At 34.6% G+C, this 24,346-nt stretch overlaps 1 protein-coding gene across 3 annotated transcripts in view; it reads left to right on the forward strand.

Annotated features, from left to right (window-relative positions):
• Nucleotides 1-1,535: 1,535 nt before the first annotated feature.
• Nucleotides 1,536-24,346, forward strand: part of LOC111046315 (rho guanine nucleotide exchange factor 17) — a 216,859-nt gene continuing 194,048 nt past the window's right edge. For 2 of the 3 annotated variants that reach the window (XM_039432361.1, XM_039432364.1), the window contains exon 1: nucleotides 1,537-2,122. The gene's annotated coding sequence lies outside the window, so the exon portion shown is untranslated. Of the gene's footprint in view, nucleotides 2,123-24,346 lie in introns of all 3 variants that reach the window. The other variant, XM_039432363.1, reaches the window with a different exon arrangement.

Below are 24,346 nucleotides of genomic sequence, written 5' to 3' on the forward strand. Positions count from 1 at the left end.
TATTTGGTTTTTCCTTGATTATTGCACTTTTATCCGATAAAATGTTCCGTATTGATTTGAGAAAATATTTTTTATAATTGGCTTACGATTATTTACCTACCTACCTTATCTGAGTCGAAAGTGAGTACTTTCATTTAGTACACTCATGTAAAAAAGATGGGATTATTGATTTTTCTTGTAATACCCAAATTCATATTTTTCTATGAAAATTATTGGTGCACTCATGCATAGCCTATTCATATTTCATAAAGGAAATGATGGAATATGTAGAGAATTAATATTATAATAATTTTGCAAATCCATACATTCCATTACTTTTTAAACTATATCTATCTATTCATTTTATAAGTTGCTCTTAGAGAAATTGAGTAGAAGTCGAATCTGGATTATCCTGCAATTAGTGAGCAATTTTGTTAGGTAGAACACTAAAGCATTAATAACTAACAAAATCGATCAATCGCCAACTAAGAAAAAGTAAATTTGTAAATAAAAATCAAATAAACAAAGATTCATCACTTGGTAAATAGTATGCTGAACATGGGTAAATTGCATACCGTACCTACACTATATTAATACTATATTACTGGGGTGTAGGCCTACCACATCCCTGAGCCGACAGTTTCGGCTGAGCAGTAGCACACTGATACTCACTACCAATGGGGCTAATGCAAATTAAATGTACATGTGTGGAATATCCGAATACTTTGTTTTAGAGGAGAGAAATTTCAAATATAAATAAATTTCCGGGGTGTGTTACACGTACACCCCAGTGCTTGTTATATTTAAAGAGGCTAATCCAAGTTATTGAAGAAAAACAGCTGCTTTGTCGTACCGTGACGCTTATTTGCTTCTTAAGCAGTGCAATTTTTTATTTTAAATTGAGCTGAGAGATGAAAGACTCATAAATCACTCTGGAAGGCCGCCTACAAGTCAAAGCCAAAAGTGTGATTTTCTGCTCCTCGCTCCTGGGCCCTGGGTGGCAGCAACTGTAAACCACCACAATGTTGTTGTCTATTGTAATCGTGGTAGGCCCAGTATGATGATGATAATGAAGTGTTACAAAAATATAAAAAGGTATTTGAGCCAACTGTTATGCGAGCGGGGAAGCAGGGCGTGTCATTCGCCTTCCGCTCACTTTTAAAAGATTGGCCGTAGCGATTTTAAAAATTGGCACGTTGCGTGGCGAAGAGCGGAAGAGAGCAAAATAATTGAGAAAAGGTAGAATCAGCAAGTCGACGAAATTGCTTAGAATGGAGAATAATTGCGAATAGCGCGTGTAGACGCAGAATAAGAAGATGGAAGAACATGGTTGCCAGATCTGTCATTCGGCAACACAGCATTCAGTGCCTCTGGTCAGTTGCGTGTCTCCATTCTCGCTCTCTCTCATACTCACATGTTATTTGCGACTCCACCACTCTTCTATCTTTATCTTTCAACTCTTTTACAGTACCTGTCTTTCTCTTTTTAACCGAAAGAGACCAACCGTCTTCGTTGATAATCTCTGGCTTTGTCTAGTTTGTACAGTACGTTGCTACGTTCGTTTCATTTCATCCCCACACGCTTTATCCGATCTTCGCTGCTCGTTCAAAAATCGCCGTGTTTTCTTCATCTAGTATCCTTTCTTGTCAATTCTTCTGTGTATCTTTTTCCCCCACATTGTGTTCTTCTTTACCTTTTTATCAAGCCCTCACACAAGTTACTGTACCTGGTTGTCGCTCTGTTGTGAAGATCAACCTCGTTTGTTTACTTCGTTTCTTTTCTTTCTTCTTCAGTCTTGCACTGTCTGTGCTAGAAGGCGTTGTACGTTGTTTCTTTTTAGGTTAGTCGTGGTTCGGCTACTTCCAATAGTCCAATACGCGTGTGACTGTGATGCACTTTGCACTTATATGTTAGCCGGTGAAACAAAGTTATCTAGCAGTGATAATATAAGTTTTGTAGAAATTGTTGTGGCGATAAGTCAGTAAATATTACTATAGAAGTTTACTAAATCAGTGAAAACGTTTGTACTCGTGGACTTTTGCAAGCATGGAATTGATATGTCAACTGAATATAATTTGATGAACACATTTAAACTAATCGATCTACACTTTTGGGATTACTAAGTTAACTTGGAACATTTCTGGTGAGTTTTTACTTCATTTTACTTATTAAAGTACCGTACCGGTATTTATTTAATTAGCTGCAAAAAGCAGACGATCGACGTAGGCCTAGGTACTGACTTAATAATATTTATATAATGTTTACATTTTATTACTGTAACCTAAACTGCAGACTGCATTTTTTATTGATTTGTGAATGATTTGTAAGATGCGATAAATGGTTTTTCTTGCCCAAAAAATTATCATAAGCTCGATTTATACTATTTGTTTTAGACTTCAGAGTAATTTTATATCTGAGGCTGTCAATACTGTTTGTTACCTTTTTATGTTCAAACTTAGTTTTATCCCCTATTCAATTTTCTATACAAACGGTAGGCTACCTATTAAGTTCTAATACTAGCCTATACAATTTTGCAGTAGGTACCATAGGTCTAGGTACTTATGTAAACTTGAATAAAAAATTGACTCAGTTCTCCGTGCCTCCACCGATCTTAATTCTATTTTCGTTTTTATCACTTTGCTATTTCACAGTTGGATTCTAAATAAGTTAGGCCAAATTTATGTTTCATTCATCCGGTAGGCTAACAAAATTTAGTAAATTTAAATTGCAACTTGGCTTTGATTCTAAAAATCAAAATACTGTTATAACTCAGCTAGGCTACTGATCGATTGAATAGCCTTTTTATGTCTGATCAGAAGTCTAAATTTTCAGTGCGGTCACTGTCAATTCCTGTGAACGTTTTTCTGTTATTTCGTTATAATCTGCCAATTAAAATAATATCAAAAACAAAAAATCATTTGATACTTGAGAGTTTTTTCACACCTTCTCTAGGTAAAATTTCACTGAGTAAGCTTTATGCAGTAGGTACCGTAGTTACAGTAGGTACCGTACTAAAGTATTTTACTACAGTCTGCATTCTTTTATTTTTGAAGCTACGAAAAATGGTGTGGTTGCTGTTTCCTGAGATTATCAACCATATCACTCTATTGAATTTTTTAAATCAGTTAGAAGTTATTTCTTCTAAATAAGTTATTTTTTTGGGGTCAGATTTTTATCAAAATGCAATTCAATGAACATTGCAGCACTAGCTAACTGAAGATGACCAAATAATGTAACTCAATGACGTAATATGTAGGTAAAAAAGTAATGCATGAAATTATTGCATGAGTCGATATCGGTAGGCAGTGAGTCGGAGCAGAGATAATATAATGTCTGGTGGGGACAAGATAGAGAGAGGCTTTGCTAGAGGACTCTAGGGACTATAGTGCGGTCCACGCTATAATGACAGTATTCGATCAACTTTGGTTTTGCTATCCTTGTCTATCATTCGACAAATCTGGTGGTACTATCCTTTTCTAGGTCCACAACAATGACAATTATGTTTTTGACAGTTTAGAAATATAATTAATGCGGAGAATCGGCATCGCTATTCTTCTATCTTCATCCACTGCCATTATAACGTGGACGATAGCGGAGGAACTCTCAGAGAGAGCTCAGTTTAGATCATTTTGTCAAGATCTCATTTCATCAAGTACGGTACTGTAACTACTTTGACCATTTATTTTGAGAAACTGAAACAAATGGACAATGTTCCTCAAGTCTCACGACAAGTTTTTGTGACAGGCTGCCACACTGTTGCACGATGGTTTAGCTATTAGTGAGAATGGTAGCCTAAAGCAAGGGTGCCCAGCCCCCCAAGGGCAATGGCGCATGCCCCCCCCCCCAATCCATGTGTAATGCCCCCCCCCCAATCCAAGTGTAATACCCCCCCCCACAATCCAAGTGTAATGCCCTCCCCCCAAAGTATCACAATTCCCAACCCTTTAGTTTTTAACATTAGTCAGTGATCAGTGTATGACAATAAAATTCACATCTTACATTCTAATCTTCCAAAGGACATTATTCACCTTTGTTCTTGTGGGGAATTCTTTCTGTTTTCATAATATTATAAAAATATATACCATCGTTTCTTATCTCTTTTAAAATAGAAATAAAGTATCTTTTTGATATTATTTTTGAGACTAGCAGTGCACCCGTTCTTGTTCGGGAGGAATAAAAATTACTACATTACATCAGGAAAAGTACATGACAAAAATTTTAATAGAATATTAAAAGATAAGTAAGGGAGGCTTTGCTTTTTAAATGTAAAGGTTACTTATAAAAAGTTGAATAATAATATCATTGATATTCTTTTATTGTAAAAGAATATTGCATAGCAATTTTGGTGAACATTCATACAAATTTGGAACGATTTTATTCATACAATATAATATAATGTCGGCAAGTTTAGGTATTCTAAATCCTATACTATTAAACGAGCAATTTCTGTTTAGATGTTTTGATGTTTAAATGTTAATATGTTTGTATTTCACCGGATCTCGAAAATGGCTGTAACGATTCTCACGAAATTCAGAAAATAGTAGGTTTATAATATAAAAATTCGATTGCACTAGTTCTCATTCCTGGGGAATCTCGCTGAAGGACATTAAAATAATTTATTCATCCTTGGAAAAACAGCTGATAATTTCGTTGTCTGTTGATGATGGAAGTGAGTGAGCGAGTGCATGTGTGTGGGACTGAGACAAAATTATGACTCAGCTGTTAAACGTTGTACCTAATTCAATCAGGTACCGTACTTAGTGGCAGTTGTACAAAAGCCGGTTAAATTTTAATCCTTAATATTCCAGTAGAACCAATCATATAAGCTATCTTTTTGAGATGGTCTTCAGTGGTTTGGTTCACGTGAAATTAATGAGAATTAAAATTTAACATGCTTTTGTGAGAGAAATTTTTGCATTCCTCTGCGAATTGATCTCAATCCACTGTGATTAGATAGAACCTTTCTGTATGAACTATGAATATTTATTACAATTTCTTCTTTCGTAATAATTTTTATATGTTTTTGTAGTTTTGTAGGTACTCCAGAGCGGAGCTAGGTGCCCCGATATTTATCATAAATTGGAACAGGTTGTCACTGATGTTGTGTTGTTGGTAGTATTTACTTTTTAACATTAAAGGAGTAAATAGCACAAGTCGAACAAAATGTATCTTTAAATGGTTTGGGTTTTGGAATAAAGATATCATCTGAACAAATACATTTTGTAAATTCTATCTATTAATACCAAATATCGGGGCACCGAGCTTTGCTCGTTATTCATTCATTGATAAACAGAACTCAATTCTTTGAAATGATTGGGAAAGGACTAACAGGCACAGCCCAAAACTGTTTCTTCCCCGAATTTTGATTTATACACTATAAAATTTATAGTTTGAATACCGGTATTTAATATTCCAAAAAGTAGGTTATATAACCTAAAATATATGTTTCATATACTTGAATTCAAGTGAAATTTTCAGTCCAAATATTCGAAAACATAAAAGTTCTAATTTAGATTGTTTACATACCAAATTGAATAACGAAACAACACTCACTAATCACTTAGAACTGTAAAATAATGATTAACTTTGAATATTATGATATGTACCGTCTCATGTCAACAAATCAGATTACTGTATTTTGATCGAGTCAATTAAAATTTCTAGATTTCTCGCGAGATACGATAAGCTAATTGATTACACAGCTGATCTCCCACACAGGCACACGCATCTTCTGTTATCGACAAACGACGAAATCATCATCTGTTTTTCCAAGGATGAATAATTATCCTTTTCATGTCCTTCAGGGAGTTTTCTCAGGAATGAAACCTAGTGCAATCGAATTTTGATACCATAACCCTACTATATTCCGAATTTCGTGAAAATCGTTACAGCCGTTTCCGAGATCCGTTGAACATAAATAACCATATAAACAGATAGCCAGATATAAAAATATAAACAGATATACAGAAATTGCTTGCTTAATATAATAGGATAACAACGTATAGTCCAGTCAAATGATCGTTTTTCAGGAAACAGCCCCGAAAGATTTTTTTTCGATGGTTCTATCTGTATTTTGGGGCGCTAAATTCTAATCTGAAATTTGCTGATACGCCAGAGGGCGACTTCACCCTCAAAAGTTATAAGTGTTTAAAGTATAATTATATAAGTTTAAAGTTTTGATCCTGGACGTATCCTTATGTGTGCCCCCCACTAGGAATTACTAAAATCTAACGAGTGATTCTCATAGAACATAACCCTCGTAAGGTGATTTCAGCCGAAATATGTTTCTTTTTTGTTAGGAAGGCCATGAAAAGGTATTATAATGAAAATTTTAATTTTGGCTGTAGGACATGATTTTCTATTTTTGGGTGTATTCCCCCTCCCACCACTACTAAATTCAAAAATAGGTAGGCTACCTCAGGAATTCTGTTTAGAATTAATATTGTTAATTCACGTGATGTGTGGCTTTCTATCATTACTAGAAAAATCCTAGTTTTATAGAGTAGAAGTGGTAGGTTTGCATAATTTTTAAAACTCCTTAAAAATACCCCTTTTTTGAAAACTTTTAGCTCCAGAATCAAAAATCGTAGATTCCTGCACGACCACTCAATTTATTGGAAATTTTATCATCTTTAATATTTCAGAGAATGTTTTTTCTCGAAAAGTTGAAGGTTCTCAAGATTAAATGAAAAACTTGAAAAAAGTCCGAAATTTTGGGTTTTTTTTGGAGTTTTGGGGGTGAAGCCGCCCTCTGGCGTGTCAGAAAATTTCAGATTAGAATTCAGCGCCCCAAAATACATATAGAACCGTCGATAAAAATTCTTTCGGGCTGTTTCCTGAAAAACGACCATTTGACTGGACTATTATACAAAACAGAAAAAAGTAATGAAGCATTACAATAATTACTTGATTACTGTTTGGTAAATAGGGTGTAAATTTGAAAGATTGAAATTGGCTTCATTTGATATTTTTCACAAATTTTTTACAAAAGAAGTTTTTTCTTCTGTCAAATTCACTAGAGTTTGCGATGTTGTTTATAATTGCATTTTCATTTCAGAGAAATTAAAATAATTATTATATTAAAATGTACATTACAATTTAACTTATCATTGTGCTTTTGAGAAAATTAGGTTGCAAAAGCAAGGAAACTCAAACACAGGACCATTAAAAATTAAAATTAAGCAAAGGGAATCAGAATAATAGTGGATGATGAAGTTATAATTTATTTTTGTCAAAGATTTACCTTCAAACTCATAGGCTTAAAATTACTAAAATTCCTGCATACAACATATTATCAATTGTATTTTTCATGCTTTATATTACACTTTGCAAAATATAACATTGTAAAGGTGGGAAAAAGTATTAAAATTAACTACATTAGGATATCTCTATTTAATACCTTGATTTTTTAGTCATGATTCAAAATGTTGACATAAAATGTAAAAATATCGTGCCCCCCCAAAAATGTTGATGGCGCAAATTGCGCCATGCCCCCCCCCCTTGTGGGCACCCCTGGCCTAAAGGGAGAAGTTAGTAAAAGGTTAGGGGTTGGGTTTTTGCTTATAAAACGCACAAAATATGCTTCTATTATTTACAGTTTTTTAATCATATTTTTTCAATTAAATATAATATGATGTATCTTCATCATATTATGATAATATACTGTATCCAGTGGATTTTATCTAAAGCAACTTGACAAGCTGAAAACGTGGCTTATTAAAGTTATACCTAACCGGGCTCAACTGAGACATTACTCCGGTGAGTAGGCTACAGATTACACGGTGAGTTGAAATTGAATATCAACGTTTTTCGAATGAGCCGTACTATATCATTTATCAATACGGTATCTGTGAGGAGGATTTTAGGACATTTTCATTTTAAATTGTATGAAATGATATTTGTTTGTCTAGCATATATAGCCTAAATAAATCTAAATTGATCATCTTCAATTACTCATTTGCAAACGTCTCCCGTAAGTCAGCTAAAAGGCTATGGATATAGTATGGATCTGATACGAATTTCATTATACAATAGACAAAATAGAATGAGGTGATTATTTTTATCTGCCAACATCCAATAGTTATCCAGTTAGATGAAGATATCCAAATTTCAAAGAATGTTTCTGATCCTCATTATCCCCTATCAGTATGTCCAGGAGTACGGTATATGCTACGGTATATCTATAACGATATTTATCTCAATATTTCATATCTCTTTGGGAAGCAACATGTATAAATTATAATAGTTGGGAACGAAGTAACTCAAACAAAACTATACTTTTTAGGAAAATCTTGGGTCGTCATAAGTTACATAATTTATATAAAGATATTTCTCATGCACTTGAGAAATTTAGACAAATTTGAAAATGCCTTTAACTGTCTAAACTGTCTTTCATAAAAGATAAAGTATAATGTTTTAAAACGTTCACTTGGACTTTTAAAGCTTAGCAACGATCAACGAGTCAAGCTTTTGGACAATGTGTCATAATGTGTCTTACAAGTTTATCACACATTATAGTTAAGTTATATAATACATATAACTTAGTCCATTCATCAAAATTATTCTTGAAGGTTGAAGCTGTAATAAAATTTCGTAATCCAAGCTTCATTTTTCAATCACAACTTACTTACTTAACTAAACATTTGGAGATGCTGCTATTGTTAACAACTATATTCCAATGCCCCAGTATGCCACTTGTTTCTGTTCTAAAGTTGCCTCAGGTTTGTTGCAGGGTGAATCAATGTTTTGTTGTGAGAAGTGTTGGGGACACTCTTCATGTTGGAGAGAGCGACGTGTCAGTCACACGTTGGCTCTTCTTGTTGGCATCACGGCAGTTTTGTGCCAAAAGAACGCCCACCCACCCCTTTTGGCTACCCCGGTCCACTCTATTCCTCTCTCTCTCACTCCCATTTTGTCATTTCACCTGGGTAAAAAGAAGACAACATTTTTCCACTCTGCAGAACACTTGTGTAACTCACATGGGAGCTCTCGTTTTAGACACAAGGGTATGTTTGCGTCCCAAAAATTCAGTTGTTTCATCCAAAAGAGTGTTTTGATCCCAAAACCTCTATATGTTTATATATTTAAATTTAGCATTTTTAAACACTGAAAATTTTATATTTTCATTTTACTACCAAGATGTAGCTCTTTTTGACAGATCAAGTTGAGTGTAAGTAGAAATAATCTTTATTTGTTGCGATGAATAGTAGAGCTCATTTGCAATATCCTTTGCAGTAGGCCTACCTCATGTTACTGTACTTAAACTCATTATGAATCGTTTCTTAGTACTCAGTGCCAAGAATATAAATTAAAATAGATGTGAAGAAACTATGGCTGAAGTATGAAATATAATAATGAAAGTGGAGAGTTTTTGACTATTTCCTGGTCGCGTCTAAAAGAGTCTAGGTCTACTATCCATTGAAATGGTAATTAATTTATTAATGTACGGTACTCTTTCTAAACAGTGTTATTCCAACTAGAGTTCACAGAATGACACAACGTGAGCAAGTGTGTCAAGTGGATCGAAGCCAAAATTAGCAGCATAAAATGCAGGAGTGCATAGGTATTCATTTTTTGAATATATAAGCCTTGAATGAATTTCAATAGGATGGAATCTGTTGTTGCTGTTTTGTAATAAACTAGAGAGCACAAAAATATCAGCTAGCAAGCTAGCTTGTATACAGTCGTACTACTGTACTTGAGTCCCGTTATGCATGCTGAGACTGTATTATATGGGCATGGACGCTAAGTTACCATATCCTGGACCTAGACTGATTGAAAATCGTGTGTTGCTCGCCCAATCGCCCACCTACAGCACAGGTTACATTGAAACGTACACAAAGCACAGCTTTAAAACATGTTGAAACCGAAACCGCTGCTCATGCACGCGTGCTCGCGAGCACTCTCGTTGCAGCTCTACTCATATTGAGATTGAGATTGGGAGGAGAAGGCTCTTGTAACACTATAAACCAGTTTCTTCCGGCTAAACAAACGATATAAAATATCACAAGTGGTTAATATTTTGACCGCACCGCGCTATGGAAATGGTCATCTCCAAGTTTCAGTCGAATTCCTTGAAAATACTACGTAAATTCAACATTCGCTACTAATGGTTGCTACAGATATTTGTTATAGATTCAAATAATAAATATTGCCAATTTTTTGAGACAATACACTCCAGGGACCTTGGAGTTCTGTAAAATTACGGTATCTTGTAAACATAAGTACAAGTACTAGTGGCTAAAAGTGTAAAGCATAGGTAAAATTGAGCGTGTTTATCCTGAGTACCTACGCACTTCCTACTATCAGATTTTTACTTTATACATAAACTAGCCGTCAGGCTCGCTTCGCTCGGCATATCCGTCTAGCCAGGGGGCTCCGCCCCCTGGACCCCCGACTGGATCGTCCAAAAATGAGTTCAGAGGGCTCGTTTCGCTCGCCTGCATGCAGATCTCAGCGGAATCTCTGTACCGAATTCTGGACCCCCTACAGGATTGTCCAAAGATGAGATCAGCGGGCTCGCTTCGCTCGCCTGCATGTAGACCTCAGCGGAACCTCTGTACCGAATTTGAACGTATTATGTCAATTTGATCTCGAAAAACACCTGTTACTATATCGGCGTATCTTTGGCGAACCAAATTCCTCCACCTCAGCTAAACCTGTGTACTGAATTTTTTAAAATATGTTTCCATCAATTATTGAAAAAGGTGAGAAAACGCAGAAAAGCTGATAAAACGCTAATTTTGGCTAATTGGATAAATTGGTATTTAGGAGGTCCTGGATAAATGTATTTCAATCTCCAACTTGGTGCCAGCCTAACAAAGTCAACTCAACTTAATGCCAACCTGACAAAATTTTTAATTTAGTTACCAGAACAGCTGTTTCGAAGAACAACTCTCTCTAGATTATAGTTCTATATTAACATATGGTATGGACATTTCAATTATAATTTTAAGATATTGGAATAAGAAGAATATACATGCTAAAAGAACTTTAAACCCTTAAAAACCACCCTTAGAGTTAAAATATGGCCAAAAGATTTCTTAGTACGCCTCTAAAGGGCGAACTGAACATACCTACCAAATTTGAACGTTTTTGGTCCGGTAGATTTTTAGTTCTGCGAGTGAGTGAGTGAGTCAGTCAGTCAGTGAGTGAGTGAGTGCCATTTCGCTTTTATATATATAGATTCATAATTTTAATAAAACAGGACCCAAACTTGTCTTATTTAAGCAGACGCGATTCACAAGTGGGTATTTGTACAAACAAGTAAAACCTCTCAGTTGACCTTGTGTAAATGAATCACTCAGTTGATCTTGTGTAAATGGATCACTCAGTTGATCTTGTGTGGCACTCAATGTCAATGAAAAGGTTTTTGCTTTTGGTGGAGGATGATGCCTACTGATGTACAGGAGCCTTATATATGCATAACGAACTGGAATATCATTAATGAACGTCCCGTCCAGATTCTGGTGACTTAAACCATCAGCATCAGGACTCGTTAATTGTGTAGCTTAATTTAAAGTAGTGCGGCTGACCAACAGGTAGTATACAAGTACTGACCGATGCTCACTTCTGCTAATAAAAAATCTGGTGTGGCGCACTCACACAACTTTCCTTGCCGTTATGAAAATTGATCACCTGACGCTAGTGTTCACGCGCATCTCAAGTCTACTTATAAACAAAGTTCTGAGCCAGCTTTTGACAGGACAATAATGCTGGAGACACACGAGGTCTGCTATCTCTTAATAGTGAATGATTTAATAGAATCAACAATTGCCAACAGTTTGCAATTGAATAATCACATTTTCTCGAATCTCGAGCTTATTTTCAATTTTAGGTTGAAATGTTACTGAACATCAATATTGTAGAGATTTTCATGCTTAATCTTTTCCACTTAGAATTTTTTGTTTAAATTGTATCTGAAGCCTGATAATTGAGAATCTAAAATCAAACTTTGCATAGATGGGGTGGAGCTCCTAGAACTTTTACAGATATGAGACTTGTGGCAGTTGATAGAGCTTATCAATGACTATTTTAGGTATAAATTTGATCAAAATCGTTGGAGCCGTTTTTGAGAAAATCGCGAAAACCCCTGTTTTTGACTACATTTTTGCCATTTCAGCCGCTATCTTTAATTGAATTTGTAAGGGGGATGCCTCCACCAAATATGTAAGCACGATGTGCCTTCACCAAATATGTAAGGGGAGGAAAGAACAATGATACCCGGCGCCTCCACCAAATATGTAAGCAGGATGTGTACAATATGTACCCTTGTGATATTCCAAAATGAAACATGATTAGTTTCAACATTTTCAATAATGACTCTCTTGACAATGACATAATTAGAAACTGGTCATGCTTATTTTGAATATATTAGGGTAGGCCTACTAGTTATTTTTCATAATTAAACATTAAAGTTGCCCTATTAAAATAAATACTTTATCATTAGAATTAGAGTAGCCATTTAAACTCCTTATTTACTATAATGTTCTAAAAGCTTATCAATTTTAATCAAAACCTTGGAAATATAGCCTAGAAGGTAGAATTAAAAGTAATTATATTTGATGTGGCTTGGAACATAATATTTTCAACTTTTACTTGAGTTATTTTTCATATTCAAAGAATTATTACCCCTTCAATGCAGTACATAAGTACTATTACTTAATTCTTAATGCAATACATAATTGTGATAGCCTACCCTATTTTATTTCCTATTCAAGTATATTATTTAACTACATGAGTTACCTATAGCATTTGCCAGTCAGCAATGTTGAATAATTTTATTATTTCCAAAAAAAGGAAGCCATACAGAACCAATAAAGTTGTTTATAAGAGTTTGATGCTGTTGGGTTGAATATAGTTTTAAAAATCCCTCAAGTATAAACCATCGAAACTAATTTTATTAGCTTCATGTCACTTGCAGTTTTCTTCAAAACTACCTGAATTGAAGCAGTTAGTAGGAGCGATCGCCGCCCCTACCCCCCCCCCCTCACCACAAAGAGGATATCATTATGAATAACATGAAATAAACACATCAAGATTTACTGAAAAAAATAATATATTTCTTAGATTAGTCCATCTCTTTCTTCTGTAGGCTACTACATCATACATGAATCATATCCATGGAATATTATTCATAGTTGATTTTCTTTGTCATCCTCTACTTCTGGCTGGTACACCACTAGGCCTGAAATCAACAAAAAGTTATTGATAATTATTTATTATTCATTATAAAAAAAAACTTTGCAAAGTGAATTCTGTTTGTAATCTGTATAAGTTTTCAATTATATTTCTTGGCAAGGAACCCCCCCAATAATGAAAAAGTAATATTATATGAGAAATTCCAATAAATTCCAACAATCAGTTGAATTATTATTGGCATCAATCTCCATGCACGAATTGGGATTAATCAGTGTGCCCCAAGGTCAAAAGAACTTGTTGGTGAACAACATATTTTTGGATACCATAAACAATTCATTTATTTCTGTGGTCAGTAGGCCTACTTCTCGACCGTTTGGTTTACTAAACTCTTCCAAAATGTACTGCATAAAGTAATTATTAGTTCTACATTCAGAGAAACAAGTTTAATGAAACAAATGGGAATAATCAATAAATTGATTGCTTAATCTGAAATGATGATTATCTACAACATTATAAGTAGAACTAAGTGATTTGAAAATAAATACCAAACTGAAAATATATAAATCTCTCAAAATAATGCAGGTATTTCATGAATTCAATCATAAATTTTAAAAGGTGGAATCACTGTCATTAAAGCTATTATTCAGTGTTTTCTACCAGCACTTGCTGAGTGAATTTTTGAAGTCATCTATTCATAGTTCTAATGTATGGTCATTCATAAAGTTCAACATTCACTCAAGATCAAGATGGACATTTGAGAAGATTGTTTTAGAAACAATGTATTCACTTATCATTCAGGGAATAGAGCTGTTCATAATATTTGGGATTCCTTCCATAAAGAAATTTATGTAACAAAATCTAATAATGTGATAAAATTTTAACATCAAATTATTGATTTAATGTTATCACATTATTAGATTCTGTTACATAAATTATTTCTTTATGGAAGGAATCCCAAATATTATGAACAGCTCTATTCCCTGAATGATAAGTGAATACATTGTTTTTAAAACACTCTTCTCAACTGTCCATCTTGATCTCATGTGGTTTCACATTGTTTCGAAATATTGTATACTGTAAGCAATTAATGATTTCAAAATTCAGTCAGTTTTTCAATTATTTTAGTCACATACCTGTTATACGTCTTACTATTTGAATATCTAACATCAAATCGATAATAGAACATCGAAGTGGATAAACTTTTTGAAAAAATGGGAAACTGTATAAAATGACATCACCTATATAAAGTTTAAAAAATGAGTGGAATTTTATCTTACCTAACTAACTTATTCTAACTATGGGTTCCAAAGAATTTTTCCATCCTGGTCAACAAAAAAGAATTCATATGCATTTCCTTTTGAGCACATTCTCTTCAATATTTTTTTTTTTTTTTGTAAATGGTACCTGAAAAAAGAAACATATTTAATCCATCAACATATATCCATTTTAGAGATAAAGTGAAGTTAATCATCAATGATAGATAATACATAGTTTGGACTCTGAATAAATTTGAAGTGAACTGGGCCTCAATGAACATACATATAGTATGTATAGTCTATACAGACTATACATACTATAAGTATATAGCCTACTTACATTCGTAGCACACAACAGAAAACACTTTAAAGTTTTATAATATAAATTAAAACAGGAGACACACGACATAGATAGATTAAAAACACTGAAAAACTTACATTACACTCTCTGCTCGGTCGAGAAAAGGGACACAGTTCCTCGAAAATTTCTCATTATAATGTAAGTTTTTCAGTGTTTTAAATCCATCTATGTTGTGTGTCTCCTGTTTTAATTTATACTATTTACATTGATATACCTGGCATCACGCAAAATATCGATCAATAGAGCATGAATAAGTTTTTCAAATACATTACTATTGTATTTTTAAATGAGTTTGGTAGCAATGGTCAACCAGAAAAATAGTACTTATTTTATCTTTTTTCAATGGCAGTCTTTCAATATTCAATTACACTGACTCTGATCAAGTTATTTCTATAACAATCTATGTAATTTTGTTTCCAAGTGAATTTGAATTAATTAAAAGAAGATTAATTCATAGATAGGTACCAAAGACAAAGTAAATGTTCCAATAGTCAGGTTAGTTTTGTTATTGTATTGATAAACTATGGGTTTACAATATTTTGAGGTGCAACAAGGATAATGGAAGTTTAATACTTAGAATGTAATGAAATAGGCCTACTTCAAAGTCAAATGATGATGTTATTTTCAATAAATCTGTTTGTGAAAACTACTAGCTGCATTATAAAAAATGTATTTTGTGATTAGGCCAACTCAATGAAAGTGTAAAAGATTGTTAGCATGAAATGCTATCTTATCTTATCATGAAATGCAAAATGTTATCTTGGTTGAATAATGTTTTGAATCTGATCATTTAATGTTAATCTAATCAATCAAGCTTGAATGAGTTTAAATCGAAATAGTTGATTAGATTTCTCTCTTTCTTGTGATAATTCTCTACCATACACAAACTGGCTAGTCTAGGCTTTACATTATTATTAAATACTAGAAATTGTACTTGAATAAATAAAAATTCGTCAACTTCTAACTTCTTGAAAAATGAAAAAGATAGCAATTTAGACCTGGAGACTAGGTTATTAAAGGCCTACTACAGTAGGCTACCAGAATAAAAATTGTAAACAGCATGTCATGCTGGTAGGCTACTTATAAAAATTATATCAAATTTAAGTAAGTAAATTGTGTACGGTAGATCTAGTCTACTTTATTATGAGAAATTTAAGTCTACTTACTTGAATCCTCTATCACATCAGCAATTTTTAACCATATTCTATTTTTCAAATAGGTAATTCGTTGTGCAGGTCTGGAAAGTACAAAACTTTGAACTGTCGCATCAAATTTCCATTTCGCATCCATTTCTTTGTTCTCTGATTGGTTGTTCTTGCAAAGAGGAATAAATCTAGCAAGATCGCTTATATTTAATATTTATTTGTTAATAATCTAAACAATAAATGTAATTAAATTAAATAATACCGTTCGTCAATGTAGACTTACATACAAAGGGTATTTGTAACTTTCTTGTTGTTACTGTACATCAACATAATATATCTTTTTTATAATTTGTTTTTCAAGAATAAACTCATTTATTGTGCTAATAATTTCAATTAACTTATTATAGATTCCTTTTTCCTTTTCTACACAATGACAAAAAATAATAATTCACAAATAATGGTATGCTATCACATTATATTATAATATGCAGACCTGATTGATCTCAACTCTATACTAGTGTTCTAAGCATTCAAACGTTTTAGGTTAGGTTTACCACAACATTTCCTTAACCTATAAATGCGATTTTAATATAATAATTTTATAATTAATAGAATAAATAATAAGAATAATATATAATAAGAAATATGATTTCTCAATTGATTTACTGGAAGAGACTGATTCAATCTGATATTGTTATCAGTAACGGTATCGTTGATAGTTATTTCATTTCGAGATTGTTTGCTGCTTCTGCCTTGATTTTTCATAATATGATTTAAAAAACTAGTTTTTGAAGTAGCCACTATAAAGAATTGTCACAACAGCAAATATGAATTATTGACAATAGAGAAAAAAATCTCATCTTCTATGGAATGAAGGAGGAGGTGAGCGAAAATGGTGAACAAGTTATGGAGAAAACGCTTGATTTATGCAATAAGGTGATGAAAATTGCAATAAATGGAGCTGATATGAATTTTTTGTGATGTTTGGGGGCTGGTAAAGTGGGTTCCAGTCGACCAGTGATTTTATCACTAGTATCCAGCTTGAAGAGACATAGACTCCTTACTAATTGTGCAAAATTGAAATCTCTCAAGATATTTGTCTCTCCAGATTGCAACAAGGAGACAAGACAGGAAAATAGAGTGCTGAGTGATATGCAGAGACAATTTTGTGGTGTGGGCGGGCTATGAGGTGAGGATGAGGAAGGATGGGCTAATGATTGATGGAACTCATGCAACATTGGAGTGCTTGACAAATGAGGGGCTGGATATTTGCAGGACGAGGAAGTCGGCCAGCAGCCGCACTCCAACTCACATGAAAGCAAGAGAATAGCACAACTGAAACAGAATCCAAATAGACCAGCAACATCCACGTCTGGGGCGGATATAACTAACTTTTTTTGTCCACAAGGAAAATCAAAGTAATAAAATATGCCTGCATAATGCCATTGATGATGATGCTATGGAGAATTTGGAGATTGTCTCTTATAATGTTGCTGGAATTGCTAATAAAATAGATAATATGGACTTTCTGGATTTTTTGAGGAACAAGGACATTTTTTTATTATATGAAACCTTTCTAATGCATGAAGAAACATTCAATTCACTTTCAATCTAGGCTTGCAACACATGATCTTATTCGGAGCCCTGGAATAAGGACTGAGGCATTTGGGCGAGCGAGCGGAGGCTTTGTTTATGGGATTAAGAAGTGACGTGACAATTTGAATCACTGAGCTCGGTTCTGCAAGGTTACTGGACTTGATTCTCGAAAAGTATACATTGTACCAGCCTATTCAAATTGCAACAAATGGAGAGATGATTTCACTAGACTCTTGAGCGTGCTTGCTGAGATGAGTGGATCTGATATCATCTTAATGGAAGACCTGAATGGAAGAATTGGCAATATGCAGACTATTCCAGAAGAGACATTACCAAGCCCCAATAAACTGTTGTATTTGAACAGATGTTCCAGAGATTCTGTTCTAAATTCCAATGGAAGAGAATTATTATCAATGTTTGATGATTTTGGACTGGTTGTATTGAATGGTCGCGTTTGGAATGATTGATTGATTGATTGATTGATTGATTGAGTACTTTATTTATGTAGATTACAATATATACTGGCTTATACACTTATATACAATAGCTTACAATACAGCAAAATTATAGATGAATTTACATAATATAGACTAAGAAAATAATTATTGAACTGTATATGATATGAAAAAGCAATTTGTAATATAATAACTATAGATAATAATCATATTGTTATGCATCTACATAAATTGGCGGAGCTTTGGACATATCAATGTCCATTCTTTGGAAAGAATATTAAAAATATCCTCCCCACTAACTCTCTACCAAAACGTTAATTTCGTTATTTAAACTAAGGATTTATTTATTAATGGAAATATTGTAAAAGTTTTAATCAATATGAATATTAAAGAGAAAGAAAAAACAGAAAATTGATAAAGTAAAATAATTATATAGGTAGATAAGATCGAATAATTGATTAATAAAATGAAGTAGGCTGAAAGTAGATCAGGATTATCAACTTTCAGTAATATACTGCCCTGCTAAGCGAAAAGGCCGTATCTGTAAAAATCAAGTTGTGAGTAAATAGGATTTGAAATTTTCCAACAATAAACTGAGGGCTGTCACCGGGCCTGAACTTTTTTCAACATACTATTGGTGAATTAATATACTTTTTGTCACTTAGAATTGATTTATGCAATATTTTTCTATGTTTTCTCATATTTTCCTCATAATAATGCACATACTGCCTTTTAAAAATACTTGGTCCTAATCAAGAGGGCTGTAACAGACATATATTGCTCTTTTGCTCAGCTAGCTCTTCCTTTATGAAGAACTTGGTGCTAAACAAGACGGCAGTAAGTGACATATACTGCTCTCTTGTTTAGCATGGTCTTCCTTTATGACGATGAGCTACAAGTTGTAATGTATGTGACAAATATCTACCAAATCACTGCTACTATATACTCAGGTGAAGAGCAGTATCTACAACACTAAGGAAAAGAGCAGTATCTGACAATGCACTTACTGCTCTCTTGCTTAGTATTAGTAGATACTGCTCTTATGCTGTGTTCTTGCTTGCTGGTTTTGTACATACGGCGATACTGCTTATAGAAAAGTGTCTATATCTCGAGAACGGTTGCAGATACGGCTTTTAAACCTAGTCCATTGGATTCCTCGACTAAAAATACATGCTATTTGATATATAACTCAAAATATGAAAATTTGTAGATACGGCCTTTTCGCTTAGCAGGGCAGTATTATACAGCAGTATGCAGTGGATAATTGAAATAACATGAGTTTATATAATATATATATGTACAATTCGTTCTATAACATGGTTTAAAGGTTTATATTGGTGGAATGGGTGAGGGATGTTTGTCATGTGATCGTTCTAGGGCCGGACAGTTTCAGTCATTTGTTCCAAAATATGTTTTTTAAAGTCAGGATGAAGCTCGCTCGGCTCTAGATAGACCTGATAGAAACAGGAGTGTATTCCATGCACGACAGGCACTGACTAAGAAGGATTTAGTGAAAATAGTAGTTCGATGATTGGGTATCCTTAAAGTACTTTCTCCAGTTCTAGTATGTGAAGCATCTATCCTCCTACCTTCAGAGACAAATTTGAAATCATCTTTAAAATAGTTCGGATTACCGTATTTCAAGATATCTCTAACAAGCTTGACTATTCGAAAAAGCCTTTGATCGGGAAGCTTTAATGTTGAACTAGCAATGTGGGCTGGGGTGATATGATCATGGCGTTGGAGAGAGTAGACGAAACGTAGACAATAATTTTGGCAACGCTGTAGTTTATCATTCAGAGTGACTTGCATATCGTTAAGAACTGAATTACAATACATTAAATGTGGGAAGATGAGAAATTGAACCAAAAATAATTTAATGTTCCTAGGGAGAATATCGTGCATTTTCTTCAATGCATGCATGGCTGAGAATACCTTTTTACAAGTTTTGTTCACTTGTTCTGACCAGTCAAGAGTATTATTCATAATAATGCCTTAATTTTTAACTGAGCTACAGTAAGGAATGTCATTACCGTCTACACTAATTTTGTGAATCGATTCAAGGTTAATATTGTTTATAAGACGAAAATATCCAATTATAATGGGTTGTGTTTTGATGGGATTAGGCCATTTTTCTTTGTCCATTCCACTATCGAATTGATATCCTGATTCATTATTCCAACTGTTTCATTAATTTTTGTTATGGGACAGCTCAAATAGATTTGAAGGTCGTCTGCATAAGTATGGAAACTGGAGAATTTGATAATGGAAGAAAGGTCATTAGCACACAAAGTCTTACAATTAATGATGAAAGAGGAGAGATGACTTATGTTGGAGCTTGTGGATATTCTGTCATTGACTACTGCACAGTCTCTATCAATGCTTTGTCCATAGTAGAATCATTCATGATCAGCCCAAAAATATTCTCGTATCACATGCCAATTGTTGTCACGGTTCGAGGTTATCGAGCAGGAATAGCTGAGGATGGTGCTATACCAGTTAGGAAGAAGCTTCAATGGAAGGCAGAAAATGAGGCAAGCTATCGCAATAACCTTGAACTGAAAATAAACAATAGATTGCTATGGTGTGATGCAAAAGAGGATTTGAAGTACATGATAGATTTGATTTATGAATGTGTTCCCCAGCCTGAGCTGAATCAACATGCTGAAATAGAAAGGAAGAGACAATGGTTTGACTATGAGTGTAGGAGAACAAGGAAAGAGGTCTTCCAGCTCATGAAGAACTACAGGAAAACAAACTCGGAAATGGTGCGCAGGAGTTACATAGAGATATGTAGAGAATATTTGATTCAGCTGATGCCCCAAGTAGCTTCAAGCAGTCCATAAAGTCCACTCAATCTTCAAGAAGGGAGATATAAATGAAACTGCGAATTACAGAGGTATTTCTTTTTGTAATACTAAGAGCAAAATTTATGCCAGAATACTGTTGGACAAACTTGAAAGGTGGATTTAATGTCATAATGTTCTCCATGAGTTCCAGGCAGGCTTCAGGAAAGGCTATTCAACAATTGACAACATTTTTTAACCTAATGAGCATTGTTAACATTCAGTTAGACACTAGTGGACAGAAGACATATGCATTCTTTGTTGATTATTCAGCTGCATTCGAGAGAATAGATAGACATGCCTTATTTTATAAATTGTCCAAGATGGGGGTCTCATATAAAATGCTAAATGCACTGAAGAACCTATACGAGGAGTCATCGGCTAGAGCAATTGCAGCGCTTGACATGAGCAGTTGGGTGGGCCAGTGGTGGGAATTGTTGGGAGTGTGGCTGGGAAGGGGCGGTGCTAAGCAAACTAAACTTTATTATTCTATTTAAAGGCAAGAAGATGAGTTTGATGTTTATTTTGATTGAGTGAATTCGATTAGTCATTAGTTACCTTGTTGCCTTTGTTAGTTAGTAAGACCACCCTTGCAGCCCATTCTTCTAAAAAACTAAACTGAACTTAATTATTCCATAAACTAAATTAAAACAACATAATATGTAACTCACCAAAAGACTTGTCAAAGTAGACCTAACCTCATTTAAATCATGATCGCCACACACCAATATAGCACTTCACAATAAAATCATGCCTTTAAATTCACAACCGCAATCACTACAGTTAGATTATTGCTAATTAATCTATGCAAATATTAGCACAAAAGTAGTTGAAAGTATTAACTTATTAACTTTATAAAATAATAAAAAACCTGTTGCCAATTCGAATGCTATTCACATTTCACATGATGGCTGGCATGTAAACAAAGCTATACTAGCGCTCTGCAGTCTGAGCGAGAATACTCTGAATCAACGTGCAATGGGTCAGCTCAAACTGGCCCACTTGCTCCGTATATAAATGCATTGCTCCCAGCCACTCTAGCAACTCTAGAAACAGTTCAAGACCAAACCCCAAATAACCTTTCATTCTTCACAATTGGGGATATAACAACCGCACTTCAAAATACCAATCCAAAAAAGGCCCCAGGCCTTGATGGTATTTCAGGGAAGGCCATCTTCAATGCGCCACCAGAACTAGCCCAACACCTGCTTGTAATTTTCAATTACATTCTGAACACCCAACACTTCCCCTCACAATGGAAAAAGAGCAAATTATTCCTGCTCCTAAAGCCAGGAAAACGCTCCACCCTACCATCCAGCTACAGGCCAATCTCCATACCCTGCTTTTTCTCAAAGCTTTTTGAGAAAATGTTTCTGGAGAAACACATAAGAGATATGCTAGATAGTGTGATTAGGCCAGAGCAGTTTGGATTTCGTGCAAGTTGTTCAACAACTCTGCAACTAATGAAATTCTGCTCTCAATTATCAGACTCTTTCAACAAGAAAGAGCACGTCGCTGCAGTCTTTATAGACTTCAAAGCAGCCTTCGACACTGTGTGGCTGGATGGACTCCTCTATAAACTTTCATCTGTCTTTCCACCCCCAACAGTCAGACTCTTCAGGTCATACCTTACTAATAGGCATTTTTAAGTCCAAATCAACAGCAAGTGTCCCCCAAGGATCTGTGCTTGGTCCTATTCTCTACTCCCTTTTCATCAACGACATGCCAGCTCTACCTTCAGTTCAAACCAGTCTCTTTGCAGACGACACCACTTTCCACTCCAGCAGCATGAATCTCGAGAGGGCGGCCAGGAATGTTCAAGAGCAGTTGAACCTGCTCACATCCTGGTGTTCATCCTGGAAGGTAGAGATAAATGCAAATAAATGCGTGGCTGTCGCCTTTTCCAGAAAATGTAAACTTCCTCCCACTCTCACAATCCATGGCCACGCCCTGCCATGGTCCCCCACCGTCAAGTATCTAGGTGTTACTCTGGACAGAAACCTTACCTTCAAACAACACATTGACGTGAAAATACAACACTGTCATGTGCTGTTTGGACAACTATTCCCTCTTTTTATCACCCCCTCTTTCCCCCTGAAGTTTCGGCTGCTCATATTCACAGCTATCATCAGGGCATACATGACCTATGCCGCCCCTGTCTGGTTTCCATACCTATCGAAGACCAATAGAAAACGACTATTTGGCCTTCAAAACAAACTCATAAGAACCATCTGCAACTTTCACTACACAGTGAACAATAGGCTACTCTATGAATATGTCTCCACTCCCCAACTGATTGACTTCATTCAGCTCACATCAAGAAAACTTCATGACACAGCATCAACGTCATGGTGTACATCAGTAAGGCAGATGTACGAGATACCACGACCAGTTCAAACCAAAAAGCCACTCCCTTTTCAACAATGGTGGCCAGACTGATGGTCAGCAACTTGACGTTAAAGTCACCATTGTAAACAGCTCTATTCCCCTGAGGTGAACCCATCTCCATCACACTTCTCCCAAAAAAGTGAATTTGGCAAAAAAAAAAAAAAATGAAATGTATTAATTTTTAAATAAATTGTCAAATGAACAAATATATACAAAATATATACATAAATGAAAAATAGATAAATATTCAAAGATACAAATATATTACAAATATTCAATATTATAACTGACTATTCAATCATTCGGTGATGCTTTACAACTATTCCATATTACAAAACTTGATATTACAAAACATATTATATTATATCTTAAAAAAAATAAATAAATAAAAAAATAAAATAAAAAAAAAATAAATGAATAAATAGAAAGCCAAATTCACTTAAGGTCTATTATGTAGGAGCAACCCAAAATTTTCAGTTCTGTTAATGCTATGAGCAGTCATAAGGCAAAGCCTAAGGCACTGCCAATTAGGGTAATTCACTCACCCTGTTCCACCCACAGTCAGTCAGTCCACTCTAGCGCCGCCGGCTTGCATTGTCTTGCCAATACGTTCTCATGAGAGCTAGAAGGGCCTGAATTCTGGGGCCCTTCAATGTGCTATGTAATGATTTGTTGCATTTGCATGGTATTTCAACAAGAATTTTTACCAGTTGACAATTCAAAATTAATTTATATTGTATCTTATTCAATAATAATTAGCCACCTAACCTAAAGCATTTTGAAATGTATTCTACTGTTTGATTTGGGTGGGCCTGGCCCACTTGGCTCTTATGGAAGCGCCACCACTTGGCTAGAGTGTGGGGCAGTCAGGGTCTGTCAAGGAGCTTCGAAACTAATACTGGCGTCAAGCAGGGTTGTCTATTAAGCCCCCTTCTTTTTTCACTGTTCATCAATGACCTGGAACAATGTTTGGATGGAGGAGTGAGAATAAGTAATGCATGCAAAAAACTGCTAGCATATGCAGATGATTTAGTTCTGCTTGCTTATGACAAGATGGGTCTGAGAAGAATGATAACCAATCTGGAGGCATACTGCAAAAAATGGAATCTCAAGGTCAATTTGACCAAGTCAAAGATAGTTATCTTCAGAAAAGGTGGCAGACTGGGCAGACATAATACAT

This window comes from Nilaparvata lugens, chromosome 7 (assembly GCF_014356525.2).
Source record: "Nilaparvata lugens isolate BPH chromosome 7, ASM1435652v1, whole genome shotgun sequence".
In the NCBI taxonomy this organism is placed as follows: domain Eukaryota; kingdom Metazoa; phylum Arthropoda; class Insecta; order Hemiptera; family Delphacidae; genus Nilaparvata; species Nilaparvata lugens.